The sequence below is a fragment of the Nerophis lumbriciformis genome, linkage group LG01, assembly GCF_033978685.3.
Source record: "Nerophis lumbriciformis linkage group LG01, RoL_Nlum_v2.1, whole genome shotgun sequence".
NCBI classification, from domain to species: Eukaryota; Metazoa; Chordata; class Actinopteri; order Syngnathiformes; family Syngnathidae; genus Nerophis; species Nerophis lumbriciformis.
Genome location: NC_084548.2, coordinates 6,746,041 through 6,773,867, shown reverse-complemented (window position 1 = coordinate 6,773,867; position 27,827 = coordinate 6,746,041). Strand labels below are relative to the sequence as shown.

General features: G+C 38.2%; 1 long non-coding RNA gene across 1 annotated transcript in view; it reads left to right on the top strand.

The window, feature by feature from the left end:
- Window positions 1–27,827, top strand: part of LOC140678752 (uncharacterized) — a 191,958-nt gene that overhangs the window by 121,395 nt on the left and 42,736 nt on the right. The window lies entirely within an intron of this gene.

Below are 27,827 nucleotides of genomic sequence, written 5' to 3'. Positions count from 1 at the left end.
ATGTCTTTTTATTGACACCTTGAGTGGTGTTTGGGTCTGTGGGACCCGTTTTCATGTTTTTTAAAAAGAAAAACGATACAATTAATACATTTTTCAAACTGAGACTCACTGCACAGCAAAAAGTCAGTGTTCAAAAACAAGAAAAGAAAAAAATACAAAAATTAGGGGTATTTTATTTGAACTAAGCAACCTTATCTGCCAATAGAACAAGAAAATTTGGCTTGTCACGACTTTCCAAAACAAGTAAAATTAAAGCTGCAAGCAGTGATGGACGGGACCGACTTTGAGGGCTCATAAAATCCAAACCGGAGCAGTAATTAAAACTCTTTGGTCAACTTATAATCAGAAGGGTTCAATCTCTCTCCTGTGCTAGTTTGAAGCCGACACGACAAACGCGCTCAGAGGAGATAATGTTTGAAAAAAGGTGACCGGTTTTTACAAAACTTTTGTTATGAAGGGGGAATTTCAAACTTCCTGTGGATTTTTTCTGGGGGTTGTCAATATATGAAATGTAGGTCTAAGTGAGACCGACATAGAGGTTTTTGTTTCATGTCTCTAAGACATTCCTACTGGAAGTTACAGGCAGTTTTGTCTGAGTTGTCCTCCTAGGAGCAGTTGTGGGGGCGCTAGGGCGCAATTTTGAGTTTTGGGGTTGTTGTTTTTTATTAGTTCGCAATTTTTGCCAGTCCTGATGTGTGTGTCCAGTTTGGGGAGTTTTTAAGCATGTTAAGGAGGTCAAATTACAGCTCAAAGAGACAAAAGTGACTGTTTTTACTAAAATGTTGTTTTGAAGGGGGAATTGCCAACTTCCTGTTGATTTTTGCTGAAGGATGTCAATGTATGATCTAGGTCTAAGTCAGACCTACATAGAGGTTTTTGTTTCATGTCTCTACGACATTCCTACCGGAAGTTACAAGCAGTTTTGTCTGTGTTTTTTCCTAGGGGGCGCTAGAGCGCAATTTTGAGTTTTGGGGTTTGGTTTTTTAGTAGATGGCAATTGTTGCCAGTCGTGATGTGTGTGTCAAATATGGTGAGTATTGAAGCATGTTAAAGAGGTCAAATTACAGCTCAAAGAGGCGGCGGAATAATAATAATAATATTAAAGCTGCAAGCAGCGATGGACGGGACCGAATTTGACAGCACATAAAATCCAAACAAGAGCAGTAATTAAAACTCTTTGGTCAACTTTTAATCAGAAGGGTTCAATCTCTCTCCTGTGCTAGTTTGAAGACGACACGACAAACGCGCTCAGAGGAGATAATGTTTGAAAAAAGGTGACCGATTTTTACAAAACTTTTGTTTTGAAGGGGTAATTGCAAACTTTCTGTTGATTTTTTCTGGGGGTTGTCAGTATATGAAATGTAGGTCTAAGTGAGACCTACATAGAGGTTTTTGTTTCATGTCTCTAAGACATTCCTACTGGAAGTTACAGGCAGTTTTGTCTGAGTTTTCCTCCTAGGAGCAGTTGTGTCAGTGTTTTCTTCCTAGGGGGCGCTAGAGCGCAATTTTGAGTTTTGGGGTTGTTTTTTTTTATTAGATCGCAATTTTTGCCAGTCCTGATGTGTGTGTCTAGTTTGGGGAGTTTTGAAGCATGTTAAGGGGGTCAAATTACAGCTCAAAGAGGCAAAAGTGACTGTTTTTACTAAAATGTTGTTTTGAAGGGGGAATTGCCAACTTCCTGTTGATTTTTGCTGAAGGATGTCAATGTATGATCTAGGTCTAAGTCAGACCTACATAGAGGTTTTTGTTTCATGTCTCTACGACATTCCTACCGGAAGTTACAAGCAGTTTTGTCTGTGTTTTTTCCTAGGGGGCGCTAGAGCGCAATTTTGAGTTTTGGGGTTTGTTTTTTTTATTAGATGGCAATTGTTGCCAGTCCTAATGTGTGTGTCAAATATGGTGAGTTTTGAAGCATGTTAAAGGGGTCAAATTAGAGCTCAAAGAGGCGGCGGAATAATAATAATAGTAAAACGCACAAAATACAATAGGGTCCTCTGTCCCAAAGGGACATTGCGGTCCCTAATTAAAGCTGCAAGCAGCGATAGACGGGACCGAATTTGAGGGCTCATAAAATCCAAACCGGAGCAGTAATTAAAACTCTTTCATCAACTTTTAATCATAAGGGTCCAATCTCTCTCCTGTGCTAATTTGAAGCCGACACGACAAACGCGCTCAGATGAGATAATGTTTGAAAAAAGGTGACTGTTTTTACACAACTTTTGTTTTGAAGGGGGAATTGCAAACTTCCTGTTGATTTTTGCTGGGGGTTGTCAGTGTATAAGAATATAGGTCTAAGTGAGACCTACATAGAGGTTTTTGTTTCATGTCTCTACGACATTCCAACTGAGAGTTACAGGCAGTTTTGTCTGTGCTTTCTTCCTAGGGGGCGCTATAGCACAATTTTGAGTTTTGGTGTTTTTTTTTTTTATTATTAAATCGCAATTTTCGCCAGTCCTGATGTGTGTGTCCAATTTGGTGAGTTTTGAAGCATGTTAAGGGGGTCAAATTACAGCTCAAAGAGGCAAAAGTGACTGTTTTTACTAAAATGTTGTTTTGAAGGGGGAATTGCCAACTTCCTGTTGATTTTTGCTGAAGGATGTCAATGTATGATCTAGGTCTAAGTCAGACCTACATAGAGGTTTTTGTTTCATGTCTCTACGACATTCCTACCGGAAGTTACAAGCAGTTTTGTCTGTGTTTTTTCCTAGGGGGCGCTAGAGCGCAATTTCAAGTTTTGGGGTTTGTTTTTTTTATTAGATGGCAATTGTTGCCAGTCCTAATGTGTGTGTCAAATATGGTGAGTTTTGAAGCATGTTAAAGGGGTCAAATTAGAGCTCAAAGAGGCGGCGGAATAATAATAATAGTAAAACGCACAAAATACAATAGGGTCCTCTGTCCCAAAGGGACATTGCGGTCCCTAATTAAAGCTGCAAGCAGCGATGGACGGGACCGAATTTGAGGGCTCATGAAATCCAAACCGGAGCAGTAATTAAAACTCTTTCATCAACTTTTAATCAGAAGGGTTCAATCTCTCTCCTGTGCTAATTTGAAGCCGACACGACAAACGCGCTCAGAGGAGATAATGTTTGAAAAAAGGTGACTGTTTTTACACAACTTTTGTTTTGAAGGGGGGAATTGCAAACTTCCTGTTGATTATTGCTGGGGGTTGTCAGTGTATGAAATATAGGTCTAAGTGAGACCTACATAGAGGTTTTTGTTTCATGTCTGTACGACATTCCAACTGGGAGTTACAGGCAGTTTTGTCTGTGTTTTCTTCCTAGGGGGCGCTAGAGCGCAATTTTGAGTTTCGGTGTTTTTTTGGTTTTTTTTTATTAAATCGCAATTTTCGCCAGTCCTGATGTGTGTGTCCAATTTGGTGAGTTTTGAAGCATGTTAAGGGGGTCAAATTACAGCGGCGGTATAATAATAAAACGCGAGAATTACAATAGGGTCCTCTTTCCCAAAAGGACTCGGTCCCTAATTAAAGCTGCAAGCATTGATGGACTTTGAGGGCTCATAAAATCCAAACCGGAGCAGTAATTAAAACTCTTTCATCAACTTTTAATCAAAAGGGTTCAATCTCTCTCCTGTGCTAATTTGAAACCAACATGACAAACGCGCTCAGAGGAGATAATGTTTGAAAATAGGTGACTGTTTTTACACAACTTTTGTTTTGAAGGGGGGAATTGCAAACTTCCTGTTGATTATTGCTGGGGGTTGTCAGTGTATGAAATATAGGTCTAAGTGAGACCTACATAGAGGTTTTTGTTTCATGTCTCTACGACATTCCAACTGGGAGTTACAGGCAGTTTTGTCTGTGTTTTCTTCCTAGGGGGCGCTAGAGCGCAATTTTGAGTTCTTTTTTTTATTTTTATTTTTTTTCTTAAATCGCAATTTTCGCCAGTCCTGATGTGTGTGTTGAATTTGGTGAGTTTTGAAGCATGTTAAGGGGTCAAATTACAGCTCAAAGAGGCGGCGGTATAATAATAAAATGCGAGAATTACAATAGGGTCCTCTGTCCCAAAGGGACTCTGTCCCTAATTAGCTAACCTCAATGAACCCAAAAATACCTTAAAATAAGTATATTCTCATTAATAACAAGTGCACTTTTCATGGTAGAAAAAAACAAATATGAGACCTTCTTGCTCAATATGTTGAAAAATATTCTTAAATTAAGTAAATGCTAGTGCCATTATCTTGACATAATGATATGCGCTCGGCATTAAGATTTTTTTTTTTCATGCTTGAAGTAAGAAATTATTACTTTAAACAAGTAGTTTTATACTTGTGCTAAATGCTTTAAAATGTAATATCGGAAATTATCTGTATCATTTTTTTTATTATCTGTATCATTTTTTTTGTGTGTTTTTTTTTATTAAATCAACATAAAAAACACAAGATACACTTACAATTAGTGCATCAACCAAAAAAAAACCCTCCCCCACAACTCATTCACACAAAAGGGTTGTTTGTTTATGTTATTAAAATTCTGGTTCCTACATTATATATCAATATATATCAATACAGTCTGCAAGGGATACAGTCCGTAAGCACACATGATTGTGCGTGCTGCTGGTCCACTAATAGTACTAACCTTTAACACGTAATTTTACTCATTTTCATTCATTACTAGTTTCTATGTAACTGTTTTTATATTTTTTTACTTTATATTTTTTATTCAAGAAAATGTTTTTAATTTATTTATCTTATTTTTTTTATTTTTTATTTTTTTTTAAAAAGGACCTTATCTTCACCATACCTGGTTGTCCAAATTAGGCATAATAATGTGTTAATTCCACGATTGTATATATTGGTATCGGTTGATCTCGGTATCGGCAATTAAAGAGTTGGACAATATCAGAAAATCGGATATCGGCAAAAAAACAGTATCGGACATCCCTACTTGTGAGTGTTGATGACACAGCTTTGCAACAGTTGATATTCTAGTTTCAAGCATGTTTTACTCAATATAGGTCATCAAATCTCAGCAACAAGCTGTAATATCTTACTGAGATCATTTAGGACCAAAACCCTTAAAACAAGTAAAACACTCTAACATAAAATCTGAAAATAAGCAAATATCACCCTTATTTAAATTAAACCTTGGAAAAGTAGTGAAGTGAATTATATAGCGCTTTTCTCTAGTGACTCAAAGCACTTTTACATAGTGAAACCCAATATCTGAGTTACATTTAAACCAGTGTGGGTGGCACTGGGAGCAGGTGGGTAAAGTGTCTTGCCCAAGGACACAACGGCAGTGACTAGGATGGGGAAAGCGGGAATCGAACCTGGAACCCTCAAGTTGCTGGCACGGCCACTCTACCAACAGAGCTATACCGCCCTAAGTGCTTGAAATTTTAACTATTTTCTTTAATGTCATCCCAGCACATTCATGGGAGTCTACAGACATAAATGGGGAATGTTCAATGGGAATTAATAGGAATTTATTGGAATAGACATAAATACATGTTTTGTTTTTTTCCCCCCATTCCTTATTCAGGATTGTTGGTTCTAAACACGCATGTTATTATGTTGATAGGATTATTAAATGTAGCGTAATTTGTCAGAATCAAAATAGTTGTATTGCCATTGTTTGACAACGTACAATCGTGCAACATAAAACACATATAACACAGAATAGGTAATAAAAATGAGCTGTAACTGAGCTATAAGATCTTGAACCTATAAGCATAGGTAGATGCCGGTCTTGTAGGATTAACTAAAAAACCCAAAACCAGTGAAGTTGGCCCGTTGTGTAAATGGTAAATAAAAACAGAATACAATGATTTGCAAATCCTTTTCAACTTATATTCAATAGAATAGACTGCAAAGACGAGATACTTAAAATTCCAACTGGAAAATTCTGTTATCTTTTGCAAACATGTTTCAAAAAAGCTGGCAAAAAAGACTGAGAAAGGTTGAGGAATGCTCATCAAACACTTATTTGGAACATCCCACAGGTGAACGGGATAATTGGGAACAGGTGGGTGCCTTGATTGGGTATAAAAGTAGATTCCATGAAATGCTCAGTCGTTCACAAACAAGGATGGGGCGAGGGTCACCACTTTGTCAACAAGTGCTTGAGCGAATTGTTTTCTCAACCAGCGATTGCAAGGAATTTAGGGATTTCACCATCTACGGTTCGTAATATCATCAAAAGGTTCTGAGAATCTGGAGAAATCCCTACACGTAAGCAGCAAGGCTGAAAATCAACATTGAATGCCCGAGACCTTCGACCCCTCAGGCGGTACTGCATCAAAAAGCGACATCAGTGTGTAAAGGATATCTCCACATGGACTCAGGAACACTTCAGAAAACCACTGTCAGTAACTACAGTTTGTCGCTACATCTGTAAGTACAAGTTAAAACTCTACTATGCAAAGCCAAAGCCATTTATCAACAACACCCAGAAACGTAGCTGGCTTCGCTAGTCCCGAGCTTTTTTAAGATGGACTGATACAATGTGGTCTGACGAGTCCACATTTCAAATCGTTTTTGGAAACTGTGAACGTTGTGTCCTCCGGACCAAAGAGGAAAAGAACCATCCGGACTGTTATAGGCGCATAGTTGAAAAGCCAGCATGTGTGATGGTATGGGGGTGTATTAGTGCCCAAGACATGGGTAACTTACACATCTGTGAAGGCGCCATTAATGCTGAAAGGTACATACAGGTTTTGGAGCAACATATGTTGCCATCCAAGCAACGTTACCATGGACGCCCCTGCTTATTTCAGCAAGACAATGCCAAGCCACGTGTTACAACAGCGTGGCTTTATAGTAAAAGAGTGCAGGTACTAGACTGGCCTGCTTGTAGTCCAGACCTGTCTCCCATTGAAAATGTGTGGTGCATTATGAAGCCTAAAATAGCACAACGGAGACCCCCGGACTGTTGAACAACTTAAGCTGTACATCAAGCAAGAATGGGAAAGAATTCCACATGAGAAGCTTCAAAAATGTGTCTCCTCAGCTCCCAAACGTTTACTGAGTGTTGTTAAAAGGAAAGGCCATGTAACACAGTGGTAAAAATGACCCTGTGACAACTTTTTTGCAATGTGTTGCTGCCATTAAATTCTAAGTTAATGATTATTTGCAAAAAAAAAACAAAAAAAAAATGTTTCTCAGTTCGAACATTAAATATCTTGTCTTTGCATTCAGGTATAAACTTCATAAAAGAAATGACAAAATCAAACCCCAAAATACATAAAAATACATTAAACAAAAAAATGAAAAAGATAATAAATAATAAATGTTATAAAGCGATTTTCATCAAAACTGAAAGACCCTTTACGCTAGTGATGTGCAATACCAATGATTTTCTTTTTGATCTGATACCAAGTAAAATTCAGGCCGGTATCGGCAGTAGCCGCGATACCGATGTGATACCGATACTTTGTGCAAATTTATCTAAAGTTTAGGCTAAAATTTAAAAAGCTGTGTGTTTTCTTTTCAAATAATAACATATATATATATATATATATATATATATATATATATATATATATATATATATATATATATATATATATATATATATATATATATATATATATATATATGAAATATCATTCTTTAGAATGTGAGTGTGAAAGTTGTCTGTCTATCTGTGTTGGCCCTGCGATGAGGTGGCGACTTGTCCAGGGTGTACCCCGCCTTCCGCCCGATTGTAGCTGAGATAGGCTCCAGCGCCCCCCGCGACTCCAAAAAAAAGGGAATAAGCGGTAGAAAATGGATGGATGGATGAATATAACATTTAAAAAGTTGTGTGTTTTCTTTTCAAATAATAACATATATATATATATATATATATATATATATATATATATATATATATATATATATATATATATATATATATATATGTATATATATATGAAATATCATTCTTTATTATGAATATAAAATTTAAAAAGTTGTGTGTTTTCTTTTCAAATAATAACATATATATATATATATATATATATATATATATATATATATATATATATATATATATATATATATATATATATATATGAAATATAATTCTTTATTATGAATATAATTTTTTTTTTTTTAAAACCTCTCTTCCTTCACATTCACATAAAATAACTAACCCTTTTGTTACTGTAATGTGCTGAAACAGCTTGGGGAAAAAGATGAATTCTCCCTATTATTAGGTGCTGGGAAAATGATCTTGAAAGTACTTGACATGGAAAAGGTTTTATAATATTAATAATAAATAAAAAAAAGTGCACAGTGTCAGCATGTCCTGCAATGAGATGAATGACCTTCAACATTGGTATTTGATTAAAGCGGTGCACACCAATTCATCCTCTCATTAGATTCATCCTCAATGGCAGAGATTGGATAAAAAAGAAGAAAAAAAAAGGGGTGGTCATGCCTCCTCCTCCGCCTGTGTAACCTTCACATGCATCATGTGACCGCAGTGGGGATGCCTTGCTTCCTCCTGAGCTGCCTTTTGATCCACTGGGGGCTCCCGTCAGCCACTTTTGGAAGCTGCAGCCTGCACCCGGGCGCACTCATACATCAAGAGGTGCTGAAACCCGAGCGAGGTTTGCATTGGACAGCTGCGCAGCAGTGCGGCTCCTCTTACTCCGTCCAAGCATCAGGATGAGACCCTCCCAATTAACGCACCCCAGGAAATGGAACTTTGGCAGCCGGGAGATAAAACGAGGTCAAGAACACTCATATTTAAAATATATATTTTAAATATATTTTCTATTTGGGTTGTCAAAAAGAGAACAGCAGGGGTTTCCTATGTGTGTAGTCCATGCTTAACAGGGGAAGCCCAACCCCAAGTCCCCCCCCTCCACCTCCCCCCCCACCCTTCTCCCTTCCCTGCCTCTGCAGTGAGCCTCACCCAGTGGCCAGCCAATCAGCTCGCAGCTCCACCAGAGGAGAGAAGTGATGGGGGAAGCCACGCTGATAGCCCGCAGTGATGGGCGTAGGCGTCCGCACGCACAAGCACATTTCATACCAGGCTAAATGGGAATGCCATTTTGTTTCCAGTTCAGTGAAACGACAAAAATGTGGTCACCTCTAACGCTGAAACATGTTGGTGGTGAGGGGGAACACACTAGAAGGACACCATGTTGATGATATTTGATGTATTATATAAGCGAGGTTGCAAGTGAGGTCAAAATGTTATATGGACAACATGATGCAAGTCATTCTCATGAGGAGTGTCTATTATATATAAATATATATATATATATATATATATATATATATATATTTATATATATATATATATATATATATATATATATATATATATATATATATATATATATATATATATATAAATATGTATATATGTATATATATATATACACATACATGTATATACATATACACATACATCTATACACACATAAGTATATATATATATATATATATATATACACACACACACATACATGTATATACATATACACATACATCTATACACATATATAAACATAAAAAAATAATATATATATATATATATACATACACACACATACATGTGTATGCATATACACATACATCTATATATATGTATGTATATATATACACACATATACATGAACGTATGTACATATACACATACATCCAAACACATATATAAACATATATATATATATATATATATATATATATATACACACATACACACACAGACATGTGTATACATATACAAATACATCTATACACATGTATAAACATATACATAAACATATATATATATATGTATATATATATATATATACATATATATGTATATATACACACACACATACATGTATATACATATACACATACATCTATACACATATATAAACATAAATATATATATACTGTATATACATACACACACATACATGTGTATGCATATACACATGCATCTATATATTTATACACACACACATACATGTATATACAAATACACATACATCTATACACATATATAAACATACAAATATATATATATATATATATATATATATATATATATATATATATATATATATATATATATATATATATATATATATATATATATATGGTAACACTTTAGTATGGGGAACACATATTCACCTTTAATTAGTTGCTTATTAACATGCAAATTAGTAACATATTGGCTCTTAATTAGTCATTATTAAGTACTTATTAATGCCTTATTCTGCATGGCCTTATTATACAACCAGTAAGCCATTAACTAAGAGTCTTCCCTAACCCTAACCCCAACTTCAACCCTAACCCTACCCCTACCCCTAACCCTAACCCTGACCCTCACCCTAACCTTTACCCTCTTCCCTCAATAACCTCAGAATTATTACTTATTAGTAACCATAACCTTAACCCTAACCCTAACCCTTATACATATGTTCCCCTAGTGTTACTTTAATAAGCAACTAATTAATGGTGAACATGTTCCCCATACTAAAGTGTTACCATATATATATATATATATGTATATATATATATATATATATATATATATATATATATATATATATATATATATATATATATATATGTTATTATTTGAAAAGAAAACACACAACTTTTTTAATTTTAGCTTAAACTTTAGATAAATTTGCACAAAGTATCGGTATCACATCGGTATCGCAGCTACTGCCGATACCGGCCTGAATTTTACTTGGTATCAGATCAAAAAGAAAATCAGTGGTATTGCACATCACTAGCGTAAAGGGTCTTTCAGTTTTGATGAAAATCGCTTTATAACATTTATGATGTATATATTTATATATATATATATATATAAGATGTATATATATATATATGTATATATTTATATATATATATATATATATATATATATATTAATATATATATATATATATATATACTAGGGGTGTAACGGTACGTGTATTTGTATTGAACCGTTTCGGTACGGGGGTTCCGGTTCGGTTCGAAGGTGTGTATGTATATATATATATATATATATATATATATATATATATATATATATATATATATATATATATATATATATATATAAAACATTTCTCAAAGCAATCGCACTCTTTCCCGGCTTCAAAATAGAAGTGTTATGCTATACATCCGGTGTAAGTACATTAACAAACTAAAAATGTCTTACATTACAATATATAAGATTAGATGTATAAATGCATTATTAAATCATGCGATTAATCACATAAATATTGCATTAATCATGTATGTACGCAGATTAATCATGCAATTTATGAGTAGGGAGACTCCGACTGGTGGTTGATTTCACTTCAAAATAAACCGTGACGGGACTTTAGATGAAAGTGTTAGCAATTTTTCAGTAAATAAATGTTGTGCATTTAAGTAGAACACTTTTACAATTGTTCCTGTATGACATTCTGACAATAAAATTGCATTTGTTTCCAAATTGTGGGCGCTTTTTTTGACGTTAAAACCTGTGAATAATCCAAATTCAAAAGTGGGATTTAATTTAATTTGATAACAAATCAAAGCATAATGACAGGAGCCTCCCGGAATGTTTTTTTTTCCCTGGCTCGCACACAAGGCGTACTCTAACCACAAAGTGAAGTATCCGTCCTCTCAGCAGAACAATGTAATTGCCTTAATTAACGTTCCTATTGAGGTATTACTTTTATGTTGAAAATAGAAACTTTCAACACATTCCCAAACATGGGAGCCCTGTGGGGAAATCTGGAGATAATCAGTGAATTCCAGACCACCTCGCCTCTGCCTCACCATGCTCTCCTGGGACCGCGAGGACTTGTCAGTGTGTGTGTGTGTGTGTGTGTGTGTGTGTGTGTGTGTGTGTGAAGAATAGGCTTGTAAAGAAGGAGGTCAGCGAACGGTTAAATCCTTATTATCTCCCTCAGAACCAAATTAAGAAAATTACTTTAAGTGACCTATGAGGAGATATTGAGCAAGACGATAGGCAGTTGAGGTCAAAGGTTAAGGTCAAGGGTCATAGTATTGTGATCCGTACGTTGCTATTTCCGGGATCTCCCTCCTATTAATCAAATCTAAATGATGTATTCGTGATCATACAAACTACAAACCCCGTTTCCATGAGTTGGGAAATTGTGTTAGATGTAAATATAAACGGAATACAATGATTTGCAAATCCTTTTCAACCCATATTCAGTTGAATATGCTACAAAGACAACATATTTGATGTTCAAACTGATAAACTTTTTTTTTTGTTGCAAATAATCATTAACTTTAGAATTTGATGCCAGCAACACGTGACAAAGAAGTTGGGAAAGGTGGCAATAAATACTGATAAAGTTGAGGAATGCTCATCAAACACTTATTTGGAACATCCCACAGGTGTGCAGGCTAATTGGGAACAGGTGGGTGCCATGATTGGGTATAAAAGTAGATTCCATGAAATGCTCAGTCATTCACAAACAAGGATGGGGCGAGGGTCACCACTTTGTCAACAAATGCGTGAGCAAATTGTTGAACAGTTTAAGAAAAACCTTTCTCAACCAGCTATTGCAAGGAATTTAGGGATTTCACCATCTACGGTCCGTAATATCATCAAAGGGTTCAGAGAATCTGGAGAAATCACTGCACGTAAGCAGCTAAGCCCGTGACCTTCGATCCCTCAGGCTGTACTGCATCAACAAGCGACATCGGTGTGTAAAGGATATCACCACATGGGCTCAGGAACACTTCAGAAACCCACTGTCAGTAACTACAGTTGGTCGTTACATTTGTAAGTGCAAGATAAAACTTTCCTATACAAGGCGAAAACCGTTTATCAACAACACCCAGAAATGCCGTCGGCTTCGCTGGGCCTAATCTCATCTAAGATGGACTGATACAAAGTGGAAAAGTGTTCTGTGGTCTGACGAGTCCACATTTCAAATTGTTTTTGGAAACTGTGGACGTCGTGTCCTCCGGACCAAAGAGGAAAAGAACCATCCGGATTGTTATAGGCGCGAAGTTGAAAAGCCAGCATCTGTGATGGTATGGGGGTGTATTAGTGCCCAAGACATGGGTAACTTACACATCTGTGAAGGTGCCATTAATGCTGAAAGGTACATACAGGTTTTGGAGCAACATATGTTGCCATCCAAGCAACGTTACCATGGACGCCCCTGCTTATTTCAGCAAGACAATGCCAAGCCACGTGTTACATCAACGTGGCTTCATAGTAAAAGAGTGCGCGTACTAGACTGGCCTGCCTGTAGTCCAGACTTGCCTCCCATTGAAAATGTGTGGCACATTATGAAGCCTAAAATAGCACAACGGAGACCCCCGGACTGTTGAACAACTTAAGCTGTACATCAAGCAAGAATGGGAAAGAATTCCACCTGAGAAGCTTCAAAAATGTGTCTCCTCAGTTCCCAAACGTTTACTGAGTGTTGTTAAAAGGAAAGGCCATGTAACACAGTGGTGAACATGCCCTTTCCCAACTACTTTGGCACGTGTTCTAAGTTAATTATTATTTGCAAAAAAAAATAAAGTTTATGAGTTTGAACATCAAATATGTTGTCTTTGTAGCATATTCAACTGAATATGGGTTGAAAAGGATTTGTATTCCGTTTATATTTACATCTAACACAATTTCCCAACTCATATGGAAACGGGGTTTGTAGGAATGTTCCGATCAACATTTTTTGGCCTCAGATCCATGTGATTTCGATTCCAGATTCAATAACGCATTTTTCGGACTACAAGGCACACTTTAAATGCTTGTATTTTCTCTAAACTCGACAGTGCGCCTTATAACCCGGTGCGCCTAATGTACGGATTAATTCTGGTTGTGCTTACCGACCTCAAAGCAATTTTATTTGGTACATGGTGTAATGATAAGTGTTACCAGTAGATGGCAGTCACACATAAGAGATACGTGTAGACTGCAATATAACTCAAGTAAACAACATCAAATTTCTATATGTTCCATTGAAAATATAGAACATTACACACGGCGCTCAACAATCCATCAAAATGTTTTAGTACAACTTTGGTAAGCTATGAAGCCGCACCGCTTGATGGATTGTACTGTGCTTCAACATAGGAGTATTATTATGGTGTGTGTATAAGGTAAGACATATTATCTGGTGTTTTGTTTCGTATTATTATGCAAAAGCTACTTTTCTTACCCTCTGGTTCCCGCTGATCTGTATTTGGGATCTGCATAAGTCCTGAAAATTTGCGCGAGTCCGCCTTTGTAGTCTGTGCCGAAACCGTAGTCGATAAGCTTCTTCTTTTTCTCTATCTTCTTGTTATGGGACATTCATCCTTGCCATTTCTAATACAAAGTTGTGTAAAGTTCTTACTTATATATGTCAGTAAACTCGCCATGAAAGCACTAAAACATACCGGTGTAGTGAGTTCACAATATTCACCCAAGGAACTTTAGTTATTAGAGAGTTCCGGTCGGACGTTTTTTTCACGGGATACAATTTTGGTGTTTTTGCACTAGTGAGCCACGGATGAGGAGATGCTGCTCCGTTATTGATTGAAGTAAAGTCTGAATGTCATTAAAACAGTTAGCTCCATCTTTTGGCACTTCTTCCACTCCCGTCCTTGCACGCTACACCGCTACAAAAAAGATGACGGGGAAAAGACGCTGCTGAAGGTGAGCAACGTAAATAAGACCGCCCACAAAACGGTGCATCCTGAAGCGACTGTCAGAAAGCGACTTGAAGATGATGTGTAAAACATCATCAATGCAACATTTTGACCAAAGAAGCACCATTACATGTTATGTAGACCACAAGGAAGTCTTTTACATTTAGAAAAAAAATCATAATACGACCCCTTCAATGCGCCTTATAATCCGGTGCGCCTTATATATGAAAATAAATCCTGAATAGACCCGCTCATCGGCAGTACGCCTTATAATCCGAAGCGCCCTATGGTCCGGAAAATACGGTACTTTAACAATAGATTAGAGAACTGAAAATGTTGTATAGCAAGTAACTAATTTAAATAAAATCACACGTTTATAGATCTTATTTTATTCCATTACAAATGTGTTAGTATTGTTGCAAATCAAAATGACGTATTACATTTGCGGTATTGAATGCTACATAGTCTCGTCTTGAGACCCACTTTTATTCTTTGGCTTTTAACACTACGTGAATTGTGTGGGTTTTTTAAAATATGTTTTTAATTTTTATTTTTTTATACATTTTGATTTCTATTTACTGTTTTAAAGGGGAACATTATCACTAGACCTATGTAAGCGTCAATATATACCTTGATGTTGCAGAAAAAAGACCATATATTTTTTTAACCGATTTCCGAACTCTAAATGGGTGAATTTTGGCGAATTAAACGCCTTTCCAGATGTGGGACCCCCCGGGCGACTGGTACAATGGACGTCGAGTGGATCTAGCATAATAGTGTGAGAGTCCAGTACATAGTGGATCTAACATAATAGTGAGAGTCCAGTACATAGTGGATCTAACATAATAGTGAGAGTCCAGTCCATAGTTGATCTAACATAATAGTGAGAGTCCAGTCCATAGTGGATCTAACATAATAGTGTGAGAGTCCGGTCCATAGTGGATCTAGCATAATAGTGTGAGAGTCCAGTCCATAGTGGATCTAACATAATAGTGTGAGAGTCCAGTCCATAGTGGATCTAACATAATAGTGTGAGAGTCCGGTCCATAGTGGATCTAGCATAATAGTGTGAGAGTCCGGTCCATAGTGGATCCAACATAATAGTGTGAGATTCCAGTCCGTAGTGGATCTAACATAACAGTGTGAGTGTCCAGTCCATAATGGATCTAACATAATAGTGTGAGAGTCCAGTCCATAGTGGATCTAACATAATAGTGTGAGAGTCCAGTCCACAGTGGATCTAACATAATAGTGTTATATTTTTCGTCTACTTTATACCTTTTGTTTTCGCCCTCTTTTTGTGCCCTTGTGTGCATTTCCTTTTCCATCCTTATCCTTTCCATTCTTTGTAACTGAGCTACTGTTTGGAACAATTTCCCTTTTGGATCAATAAAGTTTGTCTAACTCTAAAACCAATCTTGTTCAAATGTTACACGCACGTGGTCTTGTCGGTCTCCTAAAGGTGTGTACCAAATACTGTATGGTAGTGGTTCAGCTACCATAAACCCTACATACCCTACAAAATCATTTTTTTTGTGAGCAATTTTAAAGTCTCACCAAAATACAGGATGGAACTTTGTGGTACTGAGCAGGTACCATACGAGTGACTTCAACCGCTGCCGATCATGGCGATGCTGGATGGTTCCAAAATCTAAAGTCTGCCACATTTACGGACATATTTTCATCCGCCTCCCCCCTGGGAGGATGTATAGTCGCATCGCCGAAAGCTCCATTTTTCTGCTCCCTCATAGCTTTTTCCAAGAGAGCTGTTTAAAGAGCGTCACAGAAGCGGTTATAGAGGTTATAAACGACAAGGTGACAAATGACAGCGCTTGTGCAGGGTGAAAAAGGAAAAAAAAACGAAGAAAAAGAAACATTGATCAAGTTCCACAGTCGTAAACGTGTTATGAAAGTTTATACGATAAGTCTGCAAAGGTCGGGTTGAGATGATGTGAGTAAAAAGCACCGCACAAGACGCCTTAAGAGTTTTAGGCTGACCTGGAGAGGATGTGTCAGCCTGGGAGGTAAAATGGAAAAAAAAGTGCAGTCTTTTTATGCTGTTAATAATAATGTTCTTGTTGTTAATAGTGAATGGAGTCATAGACATGTTTCACCTTTTGAGCCACGCACCTGTTGTTAATCATGTCGGTGTTATTTAAGCTTTTCATTTTCTGTTGGTCAGCCTGGCGACATCACATTTATGCTCTCACACCCCTGACACTCTGCTTCATGCCATGTTTACGTTTCATGCCCAGGTCACGCTGCTTGCTTCATAGTCCGTGCCAAGTAAGTTTTTGTTTATTAATGCCACAGTTAGTGTTTTTGTTTCATGTTCACAGTTCCTTGCCAATCTTGCGGGAGAACTTTTTTGCTGGCGACATCTGTCAAGACTGGGACTATGGCGTGATTTGTTCTCCCGTGGTGCAAATGATTTGGACCATACGTGGCGTGAAGGGGAGTACATGATTTAATATAACGACAATAAAAAAAGAACAAACAAAAGGCGCTCACAGTGGAGGTACAAAACTTGGCTATAAACACAAAACTTGCACAAAAGCAGAAACTATGAACAATTTGTTTTTGGGGGAAATTTGTTTGATAAAACCCAACACCAAGAATAGACATTTGAAAGGCAATTTAAAATAAATAAAGAATAGTGAACAACAGGCTGAATAAGTGTACGTTATATGAGGCATAAATAACCAACTGAGAACGTGCCTGGTATGTTAACGTAACATATTATGGTAAGAGTCATTCAAAAGACTATAACATATAGAACATGCTATACTAGGGATAAATGCTTTAAAATGTAATATCGGAAATTATCGGTATCGGTTTTTTATTATCGGTATCGTTTTTTTTTTTTTTTTTTTTTTTTTTTTTTAATTAAATCAACCTATAAAAGACAAGATACACTTACAATTAGTGCACCAACCCAAAAAACCTCCCTCCCCCATTTACACTCATTCACACAAAAGGGTTGTTTCTTTCTGTTATTAATATTGTGGTTCCTACATTATATATCAATATATATCAATACAGTCTGCAAGGGATACAGTCCGTAAGCACACATGATTGTGTGTGCTGCTGGTCCACTAATAGTACTAACCTTTAACACTTAATTTTACTCATTTTCATTAATTACTAGTTTCTATGTAACTGTTTTTATATTGTTTTACTTTATTTTTTATTCAAGAAAATGTTTTTAATTTATTTATCTTATTTTATTATTATAATTTTTTTTTAAAGGACCTTATCTTCACCATACCTGGTTGTCCAAATTAGGCATAATAATGTGTTAATTCCACGACTGTATATATCAGTATCGGTTGATATCGGTGTCGGTAATTAAAGAGTTGGACAATATCGGAATATCGGATATCGGCAAAAAGCCATTATCAGACATCCCTATGCTATACGTTTACCAAACAATCTGTCACTCCTAATCGCTAAATCCCATGAAATCTTATACGTCTAGTCCAGGGGTCTGCAACCCGCGGCTCCGGAGCCGCATGTGGCTCTTTGACCACTCTGATGCGGCTCAGCTGCATACTTGCCGACCCTCCCGATTTTCCTGGGAGACTTCCGGGTTTCAGTGCCTCTCCCAGAAATCTCCCGGGGCAAATATTCTCCGATTTTCACCCAAACAACAATAATAAGGGCGTGCCGTGATGGCACAGCATTTAGCGCCCTCTACAACCTGTACAAACAGCGTGCCAGCCCAGCCACATGTTGCATGCAGCTTCTGCTTGCACCCGTAAGTGACAGCAAGGCATACTTGGTCAACAGCCATACAGGTCACACTGAGGGTGGCCGTACAAACAACTTTAACACTGTTACAAATATGCGCCACACTGTGAACCCACACCAAACAAGAATGACAAACACATTTCGGGAGAACATCCGCACCGTAACACAAAATAAACACAACAGAACAAATACCCAGAATCCCATGCATCCCTAACTCTTCCGGGCTACATTATACACCCCCGCGCTGTTTGTACAGGTTGTAGAGGGCACTAATTGCTGTGCCATCACGGTACGCCCTTATTATTGTTATTTGGGTGAAAATCAGCAGACATTCCATAGAATAGTTGCCCTGAAATTCGGGAGTCTCCCGGAAAAATCGGGAGGGCTGTCAAGCGCCATTCATATAAAACTCGCGGGCCGTATTAACATTACATTTTCATATTAAGGTGCGGGCCGCGTGTCTGAGACCCCTGGTTTATACATAGCACAAAGCCAAAAAAAACTTTGTATGCAGTGTTATTTCTATTTTAAATTTCAAGAGTTTTGTGGCTCCCATTGTTTTCTTCATTTTGTGAAACTGGTCAAAATGGCTCTTTGACTGGTAAAGGTTGCCGACCCCTGGTCTTGTCTCTTACGTGAATGAGATAAATAATATTATTTGATATTGTATGCTAATGTGTTAATAATTTCACACATAAGTCGCTCCTGAGCAGATGTGGGTAGTAACGCGCTACATTTACTCCATTACATCTACTTGAGTAACTTTTGGGATAAATTGTACTTCTAAGAGTAGTTTTAATGCAACATACTTTTACTTTTACTTGAGTATATTTATAGAGAAGAAACACTACCTTTACTCCGCTACTTTTATCTACATTCAGCTCGCTACTCGCTACTCATTTTTATCGGTCTGTTAATGCACGCTTTGTTTGTTTTGGTCTGTCAGACAGACCTTCATAGTGCCTGCGTTTCAACAAATACAGTCACTGGTGACGTTCACTCCGTTCCACCAATCAGATGCAGTCACTGGTGACGTTGGACCAATCAAACAGAGCCAGGGGTCACATGACCTGACTTAAACAAGTTGAAAAACGTATTCGGGTGTTATCATTTAGTGGTCAATTGTACGGAATATGTACTGTACTGTGCAATCTACTAATAAAAGTTCCAATCAATCAATCAAAAGTGTGAAGGAAAAAAGACCCTTTTTTATTTCAACCGTACATCCCGTCAAAAGCCTAAAGACTGACTGCACAGTTCCTGTCTTCACAATAAAAGTGCCGCTCCATCGCGCCTGCGCTTTCAAAATAAGAGTCTCCGAAAGCCAGTGCAAACAAGCTAGCAAGCTAGCAAGCTACGGAGTTTGCCGCCAATGTATTTCTTGTAAAGTGTATAAAAACGAATATGGAAGCTGGACAAATAAGAAGCCAAAAACCAACCACTTTCATGTGGTATTAGACAGAAAGGAGGAACTTTTTTTCTCCTCCATTTGAAAACGTGGACGTTATCAGCACTACTGTCTGATTCCAATCAATGCAAGTCATCAGAATCAGGTAATACACCAATGTATATGCTTGTCTACATGAAAGAAAGGAATCTATATGTGTTAAACATGCATGTATATTCATTAAAACACCTTTAACATGTAAACAAAAACGGCAAAATAAATAAATATAAATTATATACTGTATATATCAATGTATGTATATATATATGTGTATATATATATGTGTGTGAGTATATATATATAAATATGTATATATGTGTGTGTTGTCGGAGGCAGATATTTACATATATCCGAATTTAAGTTGTACTACTTTCATTTATTAGTCATATTTGAAAACAGCTCGTCTTTTCCATTTATTCTCTTGATGCTCTGTCAGCAAGCATACTATGTGTGATAACCTTGAGTTCTTTGGAATGTATTATGGCTAGGGAGACATTGTGCTTTTGTTATGGCTAGTGAGGGGGAAGGAAAGAGAGGTCTTTGGCGTTGGGAAGACAGACCATTTTGTGGAGGCGCAAGAGAATGTTCTATGGTTAGACTGGTCTCAATCTAAAATGTATATTGTCGAAGCTTTGAGAATATATACAACAAAATACCTATTCTGTCTCTGGTGGTTTTTCAACTCAGCTTTAAAGTGTCGGAAAGAACTTGGGAGCGAATTGTGACTTGAATTCCCTGGGAGGAACAACTGGTCCAAAACGCAACAGTGTGTATGTTACCCATCAGTTACTCAGTACTTGAGTAGTTTTTTCCCAACATACTTTTTACTTTTACTCAAGTAAATATTTGGGTGACTACTCCTTACTTTTACTTGAGTAATAAATCTCTAAAGTAACAGTACTCTTACTTGAGTACAATTTCTGGCTACTCTACCCACCTCTGCTCCTGAGTATAAGTGGCACCCCCGGCCAAACTATGAAAAAAAAACTGCGACTTATAGTCCGAAAATGACGGTATTTGTATTATTTCCAGAATGACATTTCCAATCTTGGCGAGTGTCAAACAGTGTGCAGTGTGCATAGTGTGTGGATCTTTCTGCAGCCGGTGCTGGCCAATCGCCACGCAATCGCGGCCTTCGTGATGCAATGCGCCACATCTCCTCGCGTATTGGAGAAAGTTATCAAACCAACAGAAATCGAACCTCAACCCGGAGACTCGAAAGCGGCGCCGGCGTCTAATCTGCTGTTTTATCTCCGGCGTTACATAAGCGTTCATGTGACAGCTTCGGGTGCGTGGAAGTGGGTTAGCGGGGCCTTGTAGTCCCTGCAGCGCTCATTCCCCACCCGGATTCCTCTGGCTGCCTCCTCCTGCCACTCCACCGTAAATAACTGACAAGTGCTTTGCGGTGTGCGCCAGCGAGGCGAGGTGAGGCTGGGCGGGGTCTTGACAGTGAACTCGCTGACCCCCCCCTGCTGATTTGGCTGCGGCCCCCACTTCTGCAATGATTTATTAATGGTGCCGTTAGAAGCTGTCATGAATCCGATATTAGGGGGGGGGCATTATCAGCCAACTGTCGCCGTGGCAACGGGGCACAGTCCTACGCCGTTTCCTCCTCTCCTGTAAATCTTTTCCACGCTGGAGAAGAAATGAGATCTGAATGATGACGAGCACGCTATGCGGATGATGGCGGCGGCCAGGAGAGGAAGAGTAGGTCACTGCTGCCAGCTCAAATCTCCACATCTCCATCTCCTGCCTCCTCCACGTCATCCGAGCTCGGGCGTCTTTGCGGATGATTCACGCTCTCTGTGCCCGCCATCACGACTCGCTGACGGAGGGAAAGAAAGGGAGGGAAGGACGCTGCGGGGAGAGAAGCATCGGCGACACGCTCTCTGACGTCAAGAGTCGTGTTCTTAGTGCATAACTCTCTCTCTCTCTCTCTCTCTCACACACACACACACACACACACACACACACACACGGCTATCTCCGTCATCATCATGATCCACTGATCACGCAGCCTGCTTGTGTAACACTTGGTGTGCCGCCACACACATAATAGTGGTAATGTGTCTTGTTGCCTTGTGTGCGGTCGATTTACCAACCCCTCTTTGTACAAAACCCAAAACCAGTGAAGTTGGCACGTTGTGTAAACGGTAAATAAAAACAGAATACAATGATTTGCAAATCCTTTTCAACTTATATTCAATTGAACAGACTGCAAAGACAAGATATTTAATGTTCCAACTGGAAAACGTTGTTATTTTTTGCAAATATTACCTCATTTAGAATGTGATGCCTGCAACATATTTTCAAAAAAGCTGGCACAAGTGGCAAAAAAGACTGATAAAGTTGAGGAATGCTCATCAAACACTTATTTGGAACATCTATGGCGTCACATTAGTGCCAAAAATCCGAGCGCATAAAAACTGTTATCGCGCGCTGATTCTCCACTTTGTGCACGCGCGAGACACCCTTTTGCGCAAAAGGCACCACGCGCGCGCGACGCCTTTCTGCGCGCGCGCGACACCTTTCTGCACACTCTCTGTGTACTCCTGGCATCTCTCCTCGCGCTGTCATGTTTCTTTTTGGCACTTTGGGGGCGGGTATGCTTAGACGGCCACTCCTTTCTGATTGGTCAGTCGAAAAATGCTGAAAAATGCTCAGAGCCAATCAGAAGTATAGCAGGGCGGGTCATCGTCAATATGTATCAAGATTTACGGAGGAAGAAGTGGATAAAAAAATGTCGCGCGCTGATGAAGGTTATTTCAAACCACATAAACACAATACAGGGTAATACAAAATGTGAGCCAAATAAATAATAAGACAACAAACACCATAATCACATCTTTCAGCCAGAACTGGTCCACCAGCAATAACATTATTTTATATTTTCACTTCTTCTTGAACATTTGTTTTCTAATTTATGGAATTTATTTTGATTCAGCCATAAAATCAATGACATAATCTTTGAATTTTGTTTTTAAAATGTTAAAAATAGCTTTTAATAACGTATTCTGAAACAGTTTAAAATAATCAGAGAACTGACTAACACTGACCCTACACAACTATGTTGCACAATTAAGTCATTTTTTTTTAAAAGCGAAAGAGGTCATTTCAACTGCATCCTATGTCATATCTACATGTAATAAGATTTGTAACAAGGCAAACCGTTTGTAAATTGGTCGAAAATCGAGCAAGTTATGGTAATTTAATTAGTACATGAACCATTGACATCAATGTAATGATTGAGGCTAGATGTCCGAGGTAAGATGGCTACAACGTTGTTACGCTGGAGAATTATTGGTCATATGAAAAATGCTCACAGCCAATCAGAAAGAAGGGGCCGTCTAAGCATACCCGCCCCCAAAGTGCCAAAAGGAAACATGACAGCACGAGGAGAGATGCCAGGAGTACACAGAGAGCGCGCAGAAAGGCGTCGCGCGGGCGCAAAAGGGTGTCTCGCGCGCGCTCGAAGTGGAGAATCAGCGCGCGATAACAGTTTTTATGCGCTCGGATTTTTGGCACTAATGTGACGCCATAAACATCCCTCAGGTAAACAGGCTAATTGGGAACAGTTGGGTGCCATGATTGGGTATAAAAGCAGCTTCCATGAAATCCTCAGTCATTCACAAACAAGGACGGAGCGAGGGTCACCACTTTGTCAACAAATGCGTGAGCAAATTCTTTAAACAGTTTAAGAACAACATTTCTCAACCAGCTATTGCAAGGAATTTGTCAGGCTTGGATGAAGGAAGGGACTCAGATGCAGAGATGGGATTCTAAATAAAGCTTTTATTTTGAAAACTCTTTAACCTCCAGAGCAGAGTATATTCAATTACTATGAGTCACAAAAAAACAGACAGCGAAAAAAGGTTCCAAAAAAGGAAAAACCGAAAATCACTCCAAAAGGAGGAAATACGAATATAACTGCTATAAAACTTTACTTGATTTGATTGCTCAGCACAAGAAGTACGTTACACACAATAAAAATAATCTAAAACTGGTGAAGTTAAATGGAAAATAACTTTATAGTATAATCACTGGATACATATAACAATTTAATTATTATTTTTTCTTTTTATATTTTTTTTCTTTCCATGAGGTGAGGCCCCTGGTTTGAAACTACCAGAATTGATCACTTTGGGGGAGTTTAAGTCCATTTTAAAAGACAGAGGAAACAGTTCTCTTGGGAAATGTACTTGCTTTTAAATTGAGTTTATATTTAATCGTTTTAAATCATTTTTGACCTGTTGTGGTATGACTGCTGTTGTTCTGTTGTATTGTGTCAGGTTCAAACACCGGACTATCTATTATTACACAAGACAAGAAGAAGGAATCAAGCACAGACAGAGTTGAATTTTACTCATGAGGAGAGACGTATTGGGCTGTACACTCAGTTACAGTTTCCCCCTACGCTCTAAGGTACAGTCCCACGTGCTCCTCTATTTATTCGGAAGGTCCCTAGTTAACATCACCGAAGCTGCAAGCATCCCCCAGTAGGCACAATACATGATTATTCAGAATGGAAATGTGCTGACACTAGTGATTTCGCCCTGTCTCTGTCCTGTCCGCGCCGAGGTACTCGATGTCCGTCCTTGGCTGTCAGCAGGCAGGGTCTGGAACCAAACTGCTGACAAGAGAATACTCGCAAAGCAAGACCACAAGTTGTGTCTTTGCACGGATGGAAAAGTACAACTTCAGCACAATTGATAATAACTATAGCAACGGCCTTTAAGCATAAGAGTTGTGTGATAACTTAAACATAAATTGTCTTGTTGTAATTATTATTGTAACTTTGTTTGTGCCTCCCTCTCAGGTCGCTCTGGAAAAAGAGATTTTAATCTCAATGAGTCTTTACCTGGTTAAATAAAGGAAATTGAAATTGAAACCTTCAGCAAGTATCCACCATCCCCGTCCCTTTAGAAGTTTAACCGACAAGGTGAATGATTTGATTATTTATTTTATTTCTAGTCATTGTAATTTAAAGTTAGGGAGTTTTGTGATTTTAAACTGTGAGTGCACCACAGGGCTAGTGACAGTGTGTGTGTTTGTCGGCAGGGCGGCTGCAAATGAGGACAGTTCAACTGGTTGTTGTTTTGGCTTTGTCATTAAATAGAAAGTTGATCCATCACCCTCTTTTTATGTTGTTTTTTTTTTTTTTTTTTTAGATGTGTGATTTACCGGATTTGCATATTACGGAAAACATGCTGTGGTTTTTGACCTTTTGGATCAGGTTACTCACAAAAAAACAAGGTGCCAGTGGAATATACGTTTTAGTGACAGTGTGTGTGTTTGTCGGCAGGGCGGCTGAAAATGAGGACAGTTCAACTAGTTGTTGTTTTGGCTTTGTCGTTAAATAGAAAGTTGATCCATCACCCCCTTTTTATGTTGTTTTGGTTTTTTTTTTAGATGTGTGATTTACTGGATTTGCATATTACGGGAAACATGCTGTGGTTTTTGACCTTTTGGATCAGGTTACTCACAAAAAAACAAGGTGCCAGTGGAATGGAATATACGTTTTAGTGACAGTGTGTGTGTTTGTCGGCAGGGCGGCTGCAAATGAGGACAGTTCAACTAGTTGTTGTTTTGGCTTTGTCATTAAATAGAAAGTTGATCCATCACCCCCTTTTTATGTTTTTTTTTTTTTTTTTAGATGTGTGATTTACCGGATTTTCAAATTATGGAAAACATGCTGTGGTTTTTGGCCTTTTGGATAAGGTTACTCACAAAAAAACAAGGTGCCAGTGGAATATACGTTTTAGTGACAGTGTGTGTGTTTGTCGGCAGGGCGGCTGAAAATGAGGACAGTTCAACTAGTTGTTGTTTTGGCTTTGTCGTTAAATACAAAGTTGATCCATCACCCCCTTTTTATGTTGTTTTGGGTTTTTGTTTAGATGTGTGATTTACCGGATTTGCATATTACGGAAAACATGCTATGGTTTTTGACCTTTTGGATCGGGTTACTCACAAAAAAACAAGGTGCCAGTGGAATATACGTTTTGAGTTTTAGCCTAGTCATTCTGAAAGTGCAATGAAAGGGTTTTTAGCGTAAACACGTGTAAAAACTGCCCACGAACGCGGTTTCTCAACGAGCTTATTTAACGGCATTAACACAGACAAGCCGGCGCTTGTAACCATCTGAGGAGCGCTCGTCAGATGATTAACCATCCCACTTACACGCCGAATGGATTTTCATTCTTCAATTATGAATGATAATCAATGTCATGAGATGAGGGACGATAACGGCGTGGCAACGTGAAGGATGCCTCCCTCATTCCATACGGCGCCCGCACGCCACGCCGCTCCTTCCCGCGTAACCTTGACTGTGTAGGATTGGAGGTATTGATTGTAACATCACGTCGAGCCTCGCCGCACACGTCAATGCTCGCCATCCGTTGCACACGTGCGAGCTGAAGAGCATGCATATTGCCTGCTGCGGTACATCAAGAGACGTATGTATAGATGCAGTGTGTGTGTGTGTGTGTGTGTGTGTGTGTGTGTGTGTGTGTGTGTGTGTTCCCTACAGACTGCGGTGGTCACATGAGACACTCCCCTGTCCTTTTGAATTAAATATGAACGCGTCGTCAATACGACTTGGATGCTAATGTCGGACGCCAAGATTGGAGGGACTTGACGCTGCTTATATCGACACAAACGTCCATTGCAGAGGACAAAATATAATAAATGCGTTGTATATTTATCAACTTCATGACATCATCTGGAAGCAAGAGATTGCAGTGTGTTCACTTTTTCCACATTTGTGTTATGTTACAGCCAAACTTGCCAACCTTGAGACCTCCGATTTCGGGAGATGGTGGGGGGGTGGTCCCGGGGGGGCGTGGTTAAGAGGGGAGGAGTATATTTACAGCTAGAATTCACCAAGTCAAGTATTTCATATATATATATATATATATATATATATATGTATGTGTGGGAAAAAAATCACAAGACTATTTCATCTCTACAGGCCTGTTTCATGAGGGGGGGTACCCTCAATCATCAGGAGATTTTAATGGGAGCATTCACATACCATGGTTTTATATATATATATATATATATAAAAATAAGAGAAATACTTGAATTTCAGTGTTCATTTATTTGCACATATACACACACATAACACTCATCTACTCATTGTTGAGAAAAAAGAAATACTTGACTTTCAGTGAATTCTAGCTATATATATATATATATATATATATATATATATAGCTAGAATTCACCAAGTCAAGTATTTCATATATGTATATATATATATATATATATATATATATATATATATATATATATATATATTTAAATAAGAGAAATACTTTAATTTCAGTGTTCATTTATTTGCACATATACACACACATAACACTCATCTACTCATTGTTGAGTTAAGGGTTGAATTGTCCATCCTTTTTCTATTCTCTGTCACTATTTTTCTAACCATGCTGAACACCCTCTCTGATGATGCATTCTGCTTCGTCTCCTTGTTGTGTGCGCAGTTGTGCACTGCACTCTCTAAAAGTCCTAGATGTTATTGTCACATTTGCATGTCCAGTAGATGGCAGTATTGTCCTGTTTAAGAGTGTCACAACATTTGCTGTTTACGGCAGACGAACTGCTTTACGGACGTGAAAACAGGCTGTCGACACGTCACTCATGTCCGCATGAATTTCGGGAGCTTTTCGGGAGAAAATTTGTCCCGGGAGGTTTTCGGGAGAGGCGCTGAATTTCGGGAGTCTCCCGGAAAATCCGGGAGGGTTGGCAAGTATGGTTACAGCCTTCCAGATATGGCCTTGAGTTTGATACATGTGCTGTAACATAACAAAATGTGGAAAAAGTGGAATGCTGTGAACATTGTCTAAAGCAGGCCTGGGCAATTATTTTGACTCGAGGGGCCAAATTTAGAGAAATAAATGTGTCTGGGGGCCGGTATATCTATTTCTAGGAACACTAATACAAAACCTCACAATAATGTCTGATTGAATGCTAAAAACAGACCGCCTTGAAAAAACGGAATGGAATTTTAAATCATTTTACAGAATGAGACGCCCAGAATGTACATGAAAATAAAGAATGTGGG